Source organism: Camarhynchus parvulus, chromosome 5 (assembly GCF_901933205.1).
Source record: "Camarhynchus parvulus chromosome 5, STF_HiC, whole genome shotgun sequence".
Lineage (NCBI taxonomy): Eukaryota > Metazoa > Chordata > Aves > Passeriformes > Thraupidae > Camarhynchus > Camarhynchus parvulus.
The window spans coordinates 28,926,587-28,941,301 of NC_044575.1; the positions used below are offsets into that span (position 1 = coordinate 28,926,587).

Below are 14,715 nucleotides of genomic sequence, written 5' to 3' on the forward strand. Positions count from 1 at the left end.
ATAAATTTCTCCTGTATTTGGAAAAATCATTCCTTTTTTGAGTCTCCATAATCACTCTGAATTCAGGCCAGACTTTGGGTCACATTAAAGCGATTTCTGGTCAAAGCGTAGGAAAAGAACAATGCAACCATTCCTTATTCTTGCTTTTTCAAAACTTAGAATGAAATTGAGTCACTCAGCTGCAATACTATGAACTTTTACTTAAAGATTACCAGAAAAATATTGTCCTGCAGGTCTCTAAAAAAGAAAAAGTCCAGACATCAAGATAATGATGTCTAACTTAACAGTGCTTCATCAACCTCCTCAGATCTAAAACAGTGGCAGTGTTTTCTTGCTTTTCCTATTTTCAATGTGTCAATAGAATTAACTTTATCTACAAGGTTGTGGGCTTTTTTGTTTCACTTTTAATGCTTACTGTATAGAACTATACATGTAATAAAGACCTTACAAAAGCCAAGCAGTCAAAAGCAATTTTGCATTTCTATCTTTGTGAAACAATTAATTGTTTAACTATTTTTATTTCTCCCAGAAAAGAAAGCCTTTGGTGAAGCTCCTGTATAAGTCCCAATATTCTGCTTGCAAGCCTCTTCTCTCAGTGCTTTCTTCTAGAAAGCTTGTGAGACAGTCAAAACCATACTCAAAGAAACTGTAGGTCCATCAAGTACCCGAGGTCAAACCTGTGGCCAACTGCAATATCGAAAGAGAAACAATGAATAGAAATCTTACAGGTTGCAAAGTTTTGTGGTTATATGCCTAAAAAACTCACACTATTACACTCACCCATCCCTGTAGTAAGCAAGAGCAGAATCAATAGATTGGTGAGTATCTGGAACAACCTTCTGGATGGAGGCCTTTTTTTAAAGCTCCCACTGTGATGGAATAGACAACAGTACAAAATACTGACTCCTTTATCAAGGCTGAACCTGGTCATTTGACTATTATCTTTACTTTTTGATTTCAAGTCATAATAGAGTGAATATAAGCCAAGCATACTTTATCCTCTTCTTCAGGGCTGTGTTCAAAGATCTCTGGCCTAAGGGGATGTATTTCTATGCAGTTTTCTGTCACACCTATAAACAGCTTTTATTTGAATGATAGCATGTAAGGCAAGGCATAGGAGAAACTCCTTGCACCATGACAAACTGGGAGGACTCCCAGTCTTCATCCTGTCTTAAACCAGATCCCTTTCAGTTCTTAGGCATTCACATATGACCAGACACTCAACACCCCCACTATCATTTGTATTTCAAATTACCAGAGACACTGAAAAAGCCTGAGCCAAGTAAGATTATTTACTTTCTTCTAGGCCATCCTACAACCTGCAGGACTGAAATTCTTTAAAAGCAATAGCAAAGCATTACTTGTAGTACTATGTAGGGATTATGAGATTCCTTTAGCAAGCAAACAGTCCAAAATAGTCTATGATAAACAGTTATTTCCATATGCAAGATGGGTAAAGATACGATTTTACACTTATCTTGGAGTTTTTAAAATATGATTTCGTTTGATTTGGAACCACATCCAACAATTCCATCTCAGAGTCAGCTGTTGGGAGCCACTATCATAAGAATAGCTTAAACGTGAATGACAAACCCCACTTTAAGCAGTTAGGAGCAATCAGAACTGTTGTAATATATGCATTTGTTACATCACAACAGTTTAGTGGCATATCCAATGTGGCCTAGCATTTGTGAAAAATACAATAGGGTATACAATCTAAAAACAGCCAAGACATTCTTGCTAGTTATCACCTATTTCATTGCTGCTCTTCAAAATCTCAAGATTAGTTTTACAGGAAAATGTCCTAACTATAATAAGAAAAAAATATCTCTCAAAGGAAGTTCGCACCACCTGAATCAAAGACAAGGAGCATATAAAGGTTATACTATTTAAGGTGCATACTCATATTTTCAAAATATTGAATATCTGGTTGTCTCCGCTTGTTCCTTAGGTTCTGTTTGCTTGCTTAAAGGCAGTTTTGTTGTTTAAAGGAGAAAAATTTACCTGATATATTTCAGCATATTCTGCTATACCATGGAATCACCTCAGACTTGAACTGGTTTGGCTTTCCATTGTCATTATCAAAGCTAAGATGTATAACATCACAGAGTAAATACAGAATTATATGAAAGCTAGATTCCACCACACTTGAGAAGAAATCCTGCACAACTCCTATCTATTTCATTCATGCAAAATGCAACAGATGCAACTAGATAAGCAAACTAAAGAAACTCACAAAAGGTATTTTTGTAATGCTGCTAGTAAAATAAACAGCAGCTAGCTAAAATTCACCAATAAGGCAAAGCACTAAAAGAGGTCTCCTTCCATCCACCTACTAGCAACTCCAGTGGCCACAATGCAGCTGCACTGGGGATTCTCAAGGATGGAACAAAACAGGAAACACAGAACAGGCAAAATGAAAAGCTAGCAGGAAGACATATGGTGGTAGGAATTTAAAAAATAGGTAGCTGTATCATTGATCAGGCAAATTATCATGGAAAAATCAGAAGCACAGTCTCCTTCACTTGAAAGAAAAAAAAGAAAATAACGCTTAGATGTCAAATAGAGCTCACAAGAACAGCATGTATGCATTAGCATTTTTGTGCACTGAACTGTATCCAGAAGTTTTCTGCTTGTTTATAAAATATAAAAGGGCACATATCCACTCAGAGACAAGAAAACCTTAATAGCAACGTAGCTTAGATGGATTCTAAAATATCCCACTTCTAGAAGCAAAGTTCAAATCTTGGTAATGTCAATATAAAGTTTTATTTTTCTAAAGCAGATAGACTGGGTTCCTATACCCTTTTTCATATTTGCCCAGCAGCTTTTTGGCAGAAAATTTTTTTGGATAAGACTTCAAAAACTTAGTCTTATTTGGTTTATGTTAATATTAATGTTTTCATGACTTTTCTTCAAGAAATTATGGTTGGCTTGATGCCTCTGACTTAAATTGCCATTCTCTTTCTAAAGCTTGTAGTTTCTTTCCATCAAAGAGGACCTGCACAACAACCATAGACTATACTAATGAAAACCTGCTAGAAAAAGACTATTAATCAGTAATAAAATCAGAGTAGACTTCTAGCATGCCTCAGCATCCAAGTTGCAGATACAATGTGAAAAATGTACACGCAAATTCTTTTGTGCTTAATCACAAAAACAACATGATGATAAACTGAGGCATAGAACGTATTCACATAGGAAAGGGGAATTCACATGCCAAGGTAGGAGTAAAAAATAAAAAAGATTTTTCAAATAAGTACTAAAATTGGCTAGTTCATCCACCAAGGCAGAGAAGTGCAGGAAGCTGTTGGCAACAGTGAAAAGACAGCTCTTCCAATAAATCAGCAGTCACATGGAAAGAGTGGGACTAATTCACAGTGAAGGAAATAATCTGTGAAGATGCCTGAGGCAGGTTTCTAAAACAATTCTCAACTACATCCTAAAATGAATGTGAAGTTAGCGAAGATACTTCATGTTCATTTTAGGAGGATAAAGAAAGTGATTGGGAGAGAAGAGGGAAGAATGGAGGAAAAGAGAGGATGGGAGAGATGGAAAGACTACCAGCAGAAAATAGGAAGTAGGAGTGACAGTCAAACCCTTTCCCAACAAAATAAAAACCAGAAAGCATAAACCATATTCCACATTGGTCAACAGGCTGAGAAGGAGAGGAATTCAGCAATATACTGTGGCAGGTTGTTGATTCAAATCTTAAAATTTAAATCGAGTTACTAGATCAAAGGAAGACTAATTAAAACAAAAATCAAGTACAGGGTGTGCAATTCCTCTCCTTAATTACTCCAACCATAAACCTCACGGTTTCACTAAGTACTTCACATTAGCTCACTTCTTCCACAGCTGAGCTGCTCCAAAGGCAGCAGCAAAGGGATGGTTGCCTGGAATTAAAATGAAATGCCTCTAAGTTCCAGTACAGTCTTTGTAATTGGGTATGGGTTTTCTCCAACTGGCAAAGCAAAAAGGCACCTCCTGCTGGGAAGACTCAATCAAAGAGGAAAAAGCTGGCTTCTTGGAAGGAAAAAAATATGACTAGCTGCTAAAAGGATTTTAATTTCTAGCCTTAATGGAGCATCCTGAATCAGGGACAGATGCAGCTACATCATCAGAGGACTTGTCCTAATCGTGGAATGAAGACTAGCTAGTAGACAGCTATAATAATTTACACCTTCAAATAAAATTCCCTACACTTTCCTATTCATTTTTATGTTTCTGTCCAGCACACAGCCACAAAACCTGTCAGAAAGAGCAATACAGAGAGATGAAACCCACTGGCAAATACTCAAGGCAGAGTAAACCAAGATGCAAGCTCCTTGCAAAGTCACACTGTTCAAACTTAGTGCCAGGTAATATCTACTTAACACACAGTGATTTTCTTTACAAATGTAGTGACAAATCACATCTACATTGGTAGAGCATACATAAATGTCTGTACCAAGTGCACTCAGGTCCTTGCCCAAAAGCAATCCCACGGAGGTGGGAATAACCCAGATTGTTTTCCCCAGCATGTTTTTAACAGGTATTACAGGAGCTTTATCTACTTCTATAGTACATAAAAATTTTGATTGGGCAAGGCCAGCCTGATTGGCAGCTCATCTGGTGTTGACTAACTAGGCTTAGGCTAAATGTGTATCCCCAGGTCTTGAAAGTCACACCAAATGTGCTGAGGCCTTGGCTAAATGTGTATCCCAGTGCTTGAAAGTCACACCACCCACTACTCTTAGTGTAGTCCTTAGCAGTCCATGACATCATTTCATCTTTCAGAGCGTGGTGCACCATAGAGAATGTGTTATATCCCCTCCCAGCTGTGCTCTGTGGCCCAAGTGTCTATGAAGTAGTTTTGGGGCCCATTATCTGATTCAATTCTTTCTGGAGTACCATGTTGCCCTAACACTTGCTTTTCAAGGCCCAGGATAGTGCCCCATGTGGTGGCATGGGACACAAGATATGTTCCTAGCCATTCTATGGTTGCTTCCACCATTGTAAGCACATGCTATGACAGGTTTGGGAGAGTGTGATAAAATCAATCTGCCAGATGCCCCCATATTTACATTTCAGCCATTGTAAAACCAGAGAGGCTTTACCCACTTGGTCTGTATTCCCAAGCAATCCAACTCCAAGAAGCCACAGGGTCAGAGTACCAGGGGCCGCTACAAGCCCCACACCATCCATGGGCTGCAACCTTGATCACAGGGACCTGGGTCCCAGGAGAGCATCACCAGGGAGGGGTGATTCTGCATACCACATGTCCCATGCCCCACCACAGGGCAGGGATTTGGCACTGGGCTCATGGAGACAAGGCATGGTGCAGCTTCTGGAAGCCTTGGAAGCACCACTGGGATCTCCTTGTATTTTAAAAACGTCAGTTAAATAAAATAAAAGATAAAGTTAGAACTCTGTCTTCTAGTAAATAAACATCGATTTCTGGCTTTCAAACAGTTTTATTAACCCTAAAACTTGGAATTGGCAGAGTGATAAAACAACATAGGAATACAATATGAAGCTCATTTCTAGGTCAAGTCTGACAACATTTTCATTAAAATAAGTATTATAAGACCATCAACAGAAAGGCCAAAGAATGAATCATGGACTAAATCTGACTGAACCTTCTTAATTCAGCAATAAACTTTAGCGCTGAATCATAGTGACAGGATATTATTGGAGAAGTCCATACTGCCACTCCAATACTAAAGACTGTCAGTCCATTACCTAATGCTGCTACTGAAAATGTTGAAAATCAACAAATGACCACACAGTACTGTCTAAAAGTACATCACCAAACATAGCATAAGGTAACTACTTTGGAATACCATAAATCAAATGTTTGTATTTTGATTAGCAGAACTACCAGCATATTCTTAGCTTTGGTTATCAAACTTAGCCAGAGTAAGGAACATGGTATCCAAACTGTTCTGATAATATGACAATACTGTTAGACATCCACTTTGTTAGCAGATTCTTATCTTTCACCTGCTATCAGAGGTCACATCACGAATGTTCTGTGGGAGTAACTGAGACTAGAAATAAATAAAGAAAGAATTTCTATTAGAGAACAAGCTGTAAACAACATTTTATGAAACCAACTACTGGCAACATGTTTAAAGGGAACCTGGCACTATATATTTATGATTCAGATTGATTATGATTCCTGTCCAGTATTTTTTATAAAACTTCAACAAACTCAAGGACTTGAAGATGGCCTGCTTGTACTGAAAAAGAATTTGTGCACAGTTTCCTTTTTTTCCTAGGAGTATTTAACTGACAGAAAACTTTAAAACTGCTCTTTCCTGAAATGTGCCTATTGCTACAAACAGCTAACTCTGTAACTGAGTTTGGCTTTCTGTCCTACACCATAAAATTAGTAACTCAAGTGCCATCTACTGTGTCTGCACTCAAGTGAAATGGAACACAGTGCCAAAAACATCATACAGAAATAGCTCATCAATTTTATGCCAAATTTGATATATATCTTCAAGCATTGTCCTTCATGCAGATTAACATACACACTATGCTCAGAAGACTAGACAGTCACTTTTGTGGTATAAAAGTCAAGTTAATATAATGGTCTAAAGCAGATCTTCATATTTTCAATTAAATTAAAAACAGAACAAAGAAAAAACCCACAAAGAATTAGCCTGGTTTTCCTCTCATCTCGATTATGCTCTTAAAACTTCCTGTTGTCTTTTACAAGATCAAGGAACTCAGATATGGGGGAAGAAAAAAACTAACAGCAAACACCAGAAAAACATCATTTGTCCAGAGTCCCCAGATAACTGTCACAAAAACAACACTGCATTTTACACTGCTGAAAGCCCTGCTACACAAGGGCTTTCAACAGAAAACACACGGTATCTCAAAAATCCCTGGATTATTAAATATTTTCTTTTAAGTGTACTGCTTTATTAGGGGGAAATTCCAACACTTCTCTTGAAAAAAAAGCTTCTTATAGAGGGAAAACACAAGTAAAATATTACAGAAAAAATACAGCTTGGAGTTATTCACACAGCACACAGCTTTTACTGCCTCATACAGTGTCCTCTATTTCATGATGTACAGAATTGTGCATCAAAATTGCTTTGCTTCAGCAAAAGCAATACTTAAGGCAGGTGTCCTTGCAAGGTTGCAATAAAGTTTGCTGGTGGATTCTTCTCAGCTTTCAGCTACATCCTTTTTCATCACATTCTATTAAAAGAGGGCTCATGGAAACTGACTCCTTTTTCTCCCCAAGTCCCTCAGCATGCAAAGTTAAGATTTGGGGCTAGAATTACCCCCACGTGTATTACCAACTGCAGAGCATGGGAGCAGCTCTGCTGGGATGTTAGGGGGAGATGGCAGGTTGGGAGGAGTAGCAAATCCTGATCTTATACTTGCTTATTCTGCTGTAATTGCAGACGTGTGGGAAGCAAACAAAATAAGGTCAGGGCTTCAGAGCTATAACCTCCCTCTGCAAACACAGCTCCCTTCATTTGTAGTAGATGGAAGAAACAAATATAAAAAGACTTTCCTCTAATGTTGCTCTTTCCAGAAGAGCTCCCTCTCCGGCTTCACTGACACATAGAGAGAAATGATACACAATCCTTTAAAAACAAAATAGCCACTCTATCACTGTCACCACAGGGAACCACAAACACCCAAGTTTAGGTGCCCAGTGGAATCCAACCCCAGAATGGATGAGAGGCTGCATTCAAATGCCATCTGTGTTCCAGCATTCCTTTAAATATCGACTTTTTTTAAGTTCAAACATATACATGGTTATCAAGTAACAGGGAAAATTCATCCAGACTAATAAAATATGAAAGGTTGCCTCCTACTTATTGGTTCCAAAATAAACACGACAATCAGCATGTGTGATTAAACTTTGCTTCCAAACTAAACACTGTGTCATGCACACAATTCAGGGTTTAAAATACCACAAATATTCTGAAGGGGTCACAAGGTACATAAAGGCAAACATGAGACCATTTTAAAGCAGGAAATTTGGCAGAGAGGTACAAAGGGAGTGGTTGCGGGGAGGGGGTTGAAGGCTTGCTGTTCTGCAAGAAAAGAAGAACAATATGGCGCACACCTGGTTCTCCTTCAGCCCTGATTACCACTGTAACTGGAAGCACACACAGCTAGAAGGAGGGCCCTGCACAGATCTCAAAACCAAATTATTCTGATGTACTCCAATGGCTGTTTGTCAAAGCACCATGCTATGAATACTCAAGTGTTCAGTCTGAGCTGACAACAGCCCTTTCCCTCTCAGCTGTGTTTTGGATTTCACACTCACTGCCAGAGGGTTCACAGCTGGGAATTACATATAGGTCATGTGAAAACCTCTTTCTTTATAACAGTTCTGTTCTCAGGTCTTATCCTGCAATAGAGGGCAATATCTGAGAACATACTCCAGCTGCCTCAGCTTCAACTGGATTCACCTTACAAAGATAAACTATGTACAAGAGAACAGCCAAGGCTATGTCAGTACCCCTTTGCCCACTCCCCAAACTGCAGAGCCCTTGCCTAAAGCGCACTGCACATTCTTCCATTTTCAGGCTTCTGCGTAGTTCCAACAAGGTGACCCAAGCCTGATGAAAAAACTGTTACAATTCTAGGCATGATTTTTCTCTGGCAGCATATACCCTCCCTGATCTGTACAACCTCAGTATTTCAGGGAGAATCTTTTCATGATTCAGCCAACATGGCTCAATTTTGATTTCCAAGCCATTATCTTTCTCTTCTCTGAACGCATGAGCATCTCAGTCAGTTTGCAACCACAATGGCTGGAAAGAACAGAGAATGATAGAGTTCACTCTACATTCAGGGAGAAAAGGATACACTCACCTCAATATCTGAACTTCTAATTTCTGCCAAGCAACAGGCAGAAAGCCAACACAACTTTGTAAAGAGAAATTCCTCTCCCTTTTGGGTGATGAAAAGGCACCACCTTGTGGATGTTGCTCTGTGTGAAAGGCTCCACCAACTGGCAGAAAAGATTCTACCAGTAGAGCCAATCCCCAATTCTGTCAATGGGACCATCAAAGATATGTATAACGAAAAAATCACTGCTGAATAACAAATACCAGAGCATGTTTCAGCTAACAAAACACTCTGCCTAACTCAAGTGGGTAATTAAAGTACTGTTGTGTTCAATCTCGAAGTGAATACTGAAGTTCTTCAGCTAAATTAACTATGTAAAATCTTAACAAGAGAAGGAATTTAACTTACAACATAAGAAAATAAGCTTCTTTACAACACCACCTGTATTTATTATTCTCCAGCAAGCACTTATTAGACACTTATTGCAAGAATCTAAATTAACAATTGATTTGATTGTAGAAATAATACCAGTTTTCCATAAGCAATAGGCAACTGGCAGTCACAGTCAAAAGCAAATTTAATTAGACCCTGTGCAAAATACACACTCAATACCTCAGTCTGAAATAAACCACCCAAAATCACTATAGGACAGTACATCCTAGTAGGAATATCAGTATTTATTTCAGTCATTGAGCAAACAAGATTTGCCACAAAGAATTCTCCATCCACAAGCCTGTTCACTAAAGGTTCTTTTTCCTCTGCATATCAAACTTGAGCCAGGGGAGATACCAAACAACAAAGCTAAGAATATAATCCAAACAACTTCTAGCTACTAGAATATATGCTTTCCTATCAAAAGGCCATAAACACCTTCTGAAAAGCAATTGATAGAAGACAAAACTAAAGACAATGGGCTGGTGCAATACAAAATTAGTATCAGAATGCAATACCTATATATTTGGTATTCTGAAAATAAAGAAAACAAAAAATGCCTATGATTCATCTTTTAAAAGGTTGTTGGTTACTTTCTACATTATCTTCTACCAACATTGCCAGAGCATTTATGCAATTTACATAGAATGAGCGAACAAAAAATCCATACAAATAAAAAATCTGCTTGCAGTTCTTGAAAATGCTTCTATGATTAGAACTTAATGTAAATGCTAATATTTCAATGTCCAAAAATTTGAAGAAAAAATGGATTGCAATGACTTCTAGAACTGGGAATTAAATCTATGTAAGTTTTGGTAACTCAAAAGCCAGTACCTATAGTTTCAGTATAATTAAAGAACTTTGTTGAAATTATTTCTTACAAATCATCTGCCATACATATATTTTATCAATAGAGAAAACACACCTGAGAAGAACGAGCACATTTAAGATTAGTCTTAACCCACACAGCTTAAAAATACATCTGTTGTCTAATTAGTGCTCTAACTGAAGTGAGAGGAACAAATAAACCACAGCACAACATACAATAGCACCAAAAATCCCCTGTACTGTTCCTGCAAAACACTTGTGCACCAGCACCACAAATGGAAGGAACCTAAAAAGGTCAGGTTTTACCTTCTAGAAGGACTCAAAAGACTGGAGAAATACTTGCAAAAATAAAAAATGGGCAGGGAGAGATGGATTCAAGAAAGCAGAAGCTGATACAAGGATAACTAAGTTTAAAAAAAAAGACAGCAACACAGCTGTTCCTTTTCAAAGGGTGCAGGAACTATAGCAGAATAAAAGTGAATAAGTCAAAAAGAAAGGATATTGCATCCTGTCACCCTGGTGAAAAGGTTATTCAGGAAAAAAAATTAAATACCTCATAAGATAAAGTGCATATTTATTTGTGTATGATTACATATTTATGCATACAAAAAAGTCCACAGCACTGTCAGAAAATTATGAGTGTTATTTCACCTTCAACCACATATATAAAATATTAGTGAGTCTAAATCTGATGAATACAGCCTGAATTTTTCAGCCACACATATTTTTATCCTAACTGGCCAGGACAATGTGGTTGTGCTTATTTCAGAAAACTAAAAAATCCAAGAAATTCAACCATGACTAAAGAGGCACTGTAAACCAACAGCTGTTGTAAAGCATATGGGGAACATCTCTTCAGCCTTGAACAGATAAAGTGAAAAATGTAAAGAAGGGAGTGGAAAACAGAAGACTAGCAAGAAAATCACACAAAGGGGTTTAACTTGACTTTAGGCTGCCACTTTCTTCACCATTTCCAAGAAAAACTCATTCTTTATTGAAATTAAATTTAATTTTGAGACTTGCATAACAAGGTGGTAGATTTAAAGGTGTCTTTAGACACCTAAATTAGAGGGGCTAAGAGGAAGGATAAACAATAAAAGACATTCACCCTCAAAACAGGAGGGGTACATATTGAAGGAAAGGAAAAAGAAAACCTTTAGGAGAAGGACAGATGTTCTCAGCTGCTATATACAATAGACGAAGCTCCATGGTGATGACAGCAAAAACTCAAGAGAAATCTCAATGTCAGCTTTCACTTCCAATTGCTTTAAAATTTGTTGCAGGAAGATGGAGGAGGGTCAGCTTTCTGCTTCCATTTCAGTATCATCAAAAACTGTAAGCTGCTTGCTCTCCAACATAACTTAGAAGTATTTGTATTTAACAAAAACTCTGCTGTCTTTATTCTTCTGATAAAACTTCCACATGCCTACACTGGGAGAGTGGATCCAAAAACAAATTTATTAACACCAAATGATTAAGCATGTCAGTAGTGTGCACTTTGCTAGATCACTCACATTCAAAGGGATATAAATGACCACAAGCATTTAGTGTCTTACAGTGTATTAAGAACCTGCAATTTAAACATAAACAGAATCTCCAGATTAAATGTCACAGCAAAAGTAGGAAAGCTCATCAGTAACTGCACAGTCTAAACTAGACAAAGCAATGTTTACAGGCAGAAATACTCTTCTTTACTAGACCAGCTGACAGGCAGGTTTCCCCAGGCTCCTCTTCTAGTGAGCTCCCCCTTTTCCTGACGGCATCAATTGAGCTAATTTAAAAAACCTCAAACTTTCACACCTATCAGCATTTCTTTGCTTTACCTCATCAGTTACAACTCTGAATTGGGAAGGTTTGAGGAAAAAGCTGGAGTAGTAGAAATACTCTGAGGTCACAAATTCTTTTAGTACATGGATTACTGAAAAATTCCAGCATTGATAAAAAGGATTTTAACACTATAACTCCATCTATAGTTTCTGACAGAAGCACATGACAGTAATTAAGTTTGTGTGTATTTTTTAGATTTCAGGAATACAACCTATATGATTTTGATCACTGATACCACAGCGTAATGAACCAGGCATCTTTGTCTGATACCACAGAAATTTCATCTTCTTTGAGTTTCTCTTCACATTTATCAAAATTTATGAACCGAATATAAATTATGTTTTGCTTAAAAAAAAAGCCAATTACTTATATCATTCCTTACACAACAGAATCTTAAATATCAGTTATTGAGCTGCTAGAAAGAAAGCAGTTTGTTATGCCATGAGAGCCAATGTTGTCTATCCTTCAGATGAACTGGGGTAAAGTGATGATCATTCTTAACGACCAGAATTTCTTTGGACATGATCAGTATTTGAGGAACACCACAGTTACAAAAATCCAAACTTATACAATACAAATAATACATTTGGGTTTAATAGAATCACTTGCAGTGTTTGCATGACATAAATAGGCTTTGGGCACGGCTACAAATTCTTAGGTTTTCTGCTCCAAATTCCAGAAGGCTCTACAAGCATATCAGGGCTAGGTTCACATTTTTAAGCAGTCTCTACCACCCAGGCTGCCTTGCTGATTCCAAACAAGTTGGTGAAATGTACAGAGTTCCAGCAGTTTACTGCACTCCAGTACCAGCCAATTAAATTGTGCGATTGCTATGCAGGCTCTCATTTCCTGGCTAATCACAGATCTCCTGTGCTTAGTATCTCCTTGTATGTGGAGGTCTCTATGAAAAAAAGGCAGTAGCTAAGTCATTGTACCAATACTCCACGACATAATCACCGGTATGTAGACCTTACCTCTACCATTCAAAGACTCAGCTGCAGTGACTCAGAAGAAAGAGTGCAGGCTTCTGCACAGATTGTTCGGCCTTGAGAGGAAAAACACAACTATTATTCCTAGTCAATTATTCCTTCAGAAGGAATGATTGCAAAGCCAACTGCAAAACAGCAGTGCTTTAGGGCAAATAGAGCTCAAAGTAAAAATGAGCATTAAAATAATTGAAAAGAAGACATTCTTTCAAAGTAATCCTAATGATGAACATTCCAAAACCAGAAAAAAAACAAGCAAACAAAACATGAAGGCCACTGAAAGACAGCCCTAATAACAGACCAGTCTACTACCACTTAATGGCTGGTAATAAGTGGCCCTTGGCAGGAAAACAACTTAAGCCTTTGGGAATTAATGGACACCTAACTTGTTGGGTTGTATTTTAACAGCCAGCATCTTAGAATGGGAAGAGATCCAGTCAGAGGTGAATGACTGGACTGAATGCAGGTGGCACATTCATGTGTGCATAATGCAATTTTTTCCCACCACTATTTTTAAAAAGATGGCAAATATTTCACTATATCCTATCAGCAAAAATTATGTTATTCTAGGAAACAAAAAGCAAATTCTTTTAAATTTACACAAGTATTATTACTTTATAATTGAAGAAACTACACATTTATGCTGACAGATTTTACCTGGCACTAAAAAATGAAAAAAGTGTGTATCTATTATGATTTACAAATTGTAGTACTTGCAATTCGACAGCACTGAAATTTTTAAAAAAGCACATGCACACAGAGATGACCACACAAATACTTCTGGAACTTTGCATGTCCAAGTAACTAGTTTGAAACTATTTTGCTTTAGCAATAATTTGAATTGTTATTCTCCAGTAACTGTTCAGTATCAAGCAAAAAGTACTTTGGCAATCTATATACATACTACTTTCTACATCAATTGCGATCTTTGCTGCAAACAAATTCATCTTCATCCGCCTTTTAATAGAGGGTGTCAAAAAGCTCCACACATACTACCCATAGCCCCATTATTTTCAAATCAGACCTCACTACAGGGTATCTTCAGAGCAGATCAGCAGCTAAAATTTGCGCAAAATGTTCTAAAAATAGAATGACAAGATACAGGACTACAACAACTACGTACAGAACCTCTCATGAGATGAAACAAACCACTACTACTTGAAATAACTGCTGCAACCACGTAGTCCAAACAAAAGAACAAGAAAAGTACCACACGCCAAGTAAGTTAAATCAAGATCATAGACTTTCACCTGAACTTGAACTTCGTCTTGGACAATTTAATAAGTTCTCAGTAAAATTTCCTCTTACTAGCAGACAAAGAACAGGAGCTGGAGATAACTACATTATGCAGACTCTTAAAGCAGCAGCTGCAAAATCTTGGGTAATAGTTCAGCCATAGCACACTGACAGATGGATATGGAACTATTAATAATGAAGAAATGCAAGCATGTTCTGAACCATACCAGCTATTCTGTGGCTTGTTAGACATATCATCCTGAATTTCAGCACAGGAAAAAATACTGCGGTTTGAAAGTCTACTATTCAGCATAATTTCTGACCTCAGCTATAATTCATTATGCAAGAATATATTACAACTCCAAATACAGCATATTATGATGCATTTTAAAATCAGAATGCACAGATTAAAACCAGGACACTGACCTCATAGTGCACAAAAGACTTAAGCAGTGTAAGGACAGGTTGTATACAACCAGGCATCACCTTTAGTCAAAATACAAAGCATCATAATAATGGTATGTTATACAGGCCTTCCTAGAACAGTTCCAAGTTTAAAGAACATTTCAAGCTTTTTCTTTGCTCATTCTGACTA

At 37.5% G+C, this 14,715-nt stretch overlaps 1 protein-coding gene across 4 annotated transcripts in view; it reads right to left on the reverse strand.

Annotated features, from left to right (window-relative positions):
* The window catches only part of RAD51B (RAD51 paralog B), a 395,953-nt gene that overhangs the window by 321,996 nt on the left and 59,242 nt on the right, over positions 1–14,715 (reverse strand). The window lies entirely within an intron of this gene.